The sequence below is a fragment of the Physella acuta genome, unplaced genomic scaffold (assembly GCF_028476545.2).
Source record: "Physella acuta isolate Inbredline_101_S28 unplaced genomic scaffold, ASM2847654v3 ptg000558l, whole genome shotgun sequence".
Taxonomy (NCBI): domain Eukaryota; kingdom Metazoa; phylum Mollusca; class Gastropoda; family Physidae; genus Physella; species Physella acuta.
Window position 1 is genome coordinate 197,665 of NW_026732077.1, and position 4,125 is coordinate 201,789.

Here is a 4,125-nt window from a genome sequence, read left to right on the forward strand (position 1 = left end):
AAAATTAATCATAAAAGCATTTACTAAAGACAACTAACCATGTCGTTGAACATGTACGCCAAACATTTTGTAACCTACCATATAAACATTTCTTAACACGTATCTAAACCCTCAATCTAAAGCTAGTAGTGAATTAACAATTATTAAATTTATTGCACATTCTTGTGGAAATATAATTCGAATTATGATGTTTTGATTGATATTTAGATTCTAGAATGAAGATCTAGTTTCAAAGCATTGTGTTAGCCTAAAAAATTGTAAACAAATCAGTTTGGTTATTGACAATCTGGAAATAGGCTATATTAAACAAATACTATTAGTTTATTATTTTTTAAAATGATAAAATGTAATAGAATAGTTGAACATAATCAATCAAATATCCTTACCTATAAGTACTGTGACTGCTGTGCTGTAAAATTGTGTGATTGCGTCGTGCGACTGCGTTCCCGATCAAAAGTGTACTGACAAATATAGCGATATTCGTTTTGCGCCGAGATTTTTAGCGCTAGAAATAATAGGCGGTTTGTTCAAATGATTATATCTCAATAATCATTCTACAGATTTCTCTAATATTTTCAGGCATTATGGGGAATCATATTGGCTTTTGATTTATGTAAAAAAAAAGAAAATCGAATTTTTTTGAGTTAGACGGTTTGCGACCGAGACCATCGATATATATATATATATATATATATATATATATATATATATATATATATATATATATATATATATATATATATATATATATATATATATATATATATATATATATATATATATATATATATATATATATATATATATATATGGACTCACGCCCCTATATATATAGGGGCGTGAGTTCATGGGAGGGGTTATAACCCCCCCTAACCCCCCCCCCCCCCTTGCCTACGCCACTGAGCATGTGCAATATTCACAAAAAATCCTAATATAGTTTTATTTGTATGTGTTTTTAAGAGACACAAGCAAAACAAATCTCAGTTAAAATTCCATTGAACAATAATTGCAATCAATATGTTTACATAAACAGAAGAAGATAGGTTAACAGACTTAGCATGGAAACGAACGATTTGTTTTATATAAAGAAAAACATTCAGCTAAAGTAAAATGGGGTATCGGATCTGGATACTTGTTATCAATTATTGATACCGTTCCTAATTAGGGTGTAGGAGGATCAAGTCAGGATCGATAATTGGAAGGGCGAATAAGCTGATTGATTCACATAATAGCCTGTCACCCCTAAAGTGTTCATTATAGGATAGTACTTTAGGATAGGAAATTGTATGGCCAGTACTTTATGTTGGTGATTGGTTTTATGCCCAGTACTTTATGTTGGTGATTGGTTTTATGCCCAGTACTTTATGTTGGTGATTAGTTTCATATGAAGTTGTATGGCCAGTACTTTATGTTGGTGAATATGTTAGTGAACATGTACAAGTTTTATATTTTCTATACAAATTAAATTTCATTAAGGGGGTGGGGCGGTAGACGTGCTAGGTTTGGTAGTTTTTTTCATGATGAGTATGCGCTTGATATGTATTTATACATTGTCCAAGATGCAAAGTTTGCGGGGGCAGGGGGTAGGCTTATTTCCTATTTCCGCCACTGAAATAACCACTCCTGTCCAGTCAAGAATTTCCTGGTAATACTGGCAATGACCACTGTTTTCTACCATCAGAATGTTTTGTTAGCTAACAGATTCTTGACCAACCCCCCCCCTCCCCCACCCATCAATCTCCTACTTGTACTCACAGATCCACATGTACACATACACATAGAGCCACATGGACACATACGCATAAACCCACATGTAAACATACACTGAGTACAAGTTACTGATCCATCTTTCAAATTGTTTGACTAAAGTAGCGTCTTTAGGCTACCTGAGATGGTATCCCAGGCTAGTTTCTTCATGTATGGCTACCTTAGTGTTTAAACATAAGCTAGCGTCTTTAGGCTACCTGAGATGGTATCCCAGGCTAGTTTCTTCATGTATGGCTACCTTAGTGTTTAAACATAAGCTAGCGTCTTTAGGCTACCTGAGATGGGATCCCAGGCTAGTTTCTTCATGTATTGCTACCTTAGTGTTTAAACATAAGCTAGCGTCTTTAGGCTACCTGAGATGGTATCCCAGGCTAGTTTCTTCATGTATTGCTACCTTAGTGTTTAAACATAAGCTAGCGTCTTTAGGCTACCTGAGATGGGATCCCAGGCTAGTTTCTTCGTTTTGGGCTACCTTAATGTTTAAACATAAGCTATCGTCTTTAGGCTACCTGAGATGGGATCCCAGGCTAGTTTCTTCATGTATTGCTACCTTAGTGTTTAAACGTAAGATAGCGTCTTTAGGCTACCTGAGATGGGATCCCAGGCTAGTTTCTTCATGTATGGCTACCTTAGTGTTTAAACGTAAGATAGCGTCTTTAGGCTACCTGAGATGGGATCCCAGGCTAGTTTCTTCATGTATTGCTACCTTAGTGTTTAAACATAAGCTAGCGTCTTTAGGCTACCTGAGATGGGATCCCAGGCTAGTTTCTTCATGTATTGCTACCTTAGTGTTTAAACATAAGCTAGCGTCTTTAGGCTACCTGAGATGGGATCCCAGGCTAGTTTCTTCATGTATTGCTACCTTAGTGTTTAAACATAAGCTAGCATCTTTAGGCTACCTGAGATGGGATCCCAGGTTAGTTTCTTCATGTATTGCTACCTTAGTATAGAAACCTAAGCTAGCGTCTCCATTGTCAACTGGTCTATCTAATAAATGAAACTATCTTCTCAAGTTCGGCTTTTATTTGCATTTCCTAGCCTATGCTCTTCTTGGGGAAAAACAGAATTTTAAAAACGTAGATATCTATTACTGTCTACCTTATTTTATAAAGAAATCATATTTTTATAACTGACATTTTTATTGAACAGATTGTCTTTCTCTATTACTTTTGTTTATGTTTTGAACAACAATGTATTCTTCTTTACGTTATGACTGACATATATTTACGTTTTGACTAAAATCGATGCAAAAGATTAGATTTTGATTGCGACTTCATTTCTCCAACATTTTAATTGATATGCCCTCATCAGTATGATGATAACTAACACCCTGATCTCGTAAAAATATACCGATATTTTATTTTTGTATTTATGTAATAATACATGACACCTTTCTTTATTTGATATTATGTTATTAAACTTAATTAGTTGTATAATTAAATTATCCACGTTGATTAACGTCAATATCCATGTCTACTTTAGACCAGTTCCTAGAGAATAATTCTGTCAAATGTAAATTTTATGTTATCGTAATTATGTTTATAATCTTTACATTTGCTGCATAATCAAGTAACGAAAAAGAATATTTTAATTACATAAATTGACATTTTATTTGAGTTTATTTAGATTTTGTTTTTAAACAGATGATGAATTATTACCCTTTTCTGAAATATTTTATCCAATATGGGACACAACTCAGGAGACTGTTTTTTTTTTTTTTTGTAGCTTTTACTTAAAATTATGTTGGACAAGACTATTACCATTCTAATTTTTCTTTTTTTTCACTATTTCTATAGAAGTATCATACAAATATTAGAAAGAAAATAAAATTCTGCCATCTTCAAAATTAACGGAATATAACAATATAAATGTTTAATATTTATTTCCTTAAATAATGTTGTGGATTATGAATTTATTTTGATTGATTTAATAGCGGTTGCATTAGTTAATTACTTGATCAAACTTTAGATCACCAAGTGAATGACATTGTGTGTTAAATTTTATTAAAATATTCACAAATTTGAATTCTTGATAACTATTGGATTTTATTCCCGATGTGTTTTTAAACGATTGGATCCAACCAAAGCCCCACACGCAACGATTGGCTGATTTTAAACTGGCATTCGACCAACCAGAGACCACGTCGAAGGTTTAAAATAACGTCAAGCCTTAAGATACCGCGCCCGGTTCTCCCACGTGTCGTGGCCAAGGGCTACCAGAGACAGCTTCGCGGCCTGCATCGTCTGCTCCTGCAATGTGACCTGATTGCTCCGTCACATCTGGCCGCCTCCGCCGCCGCTCCCTCCTTCTCTCCTCCCTCCGCCTCTCCGACGTCTCCTCCCTTCTCCCGCTCCTTCC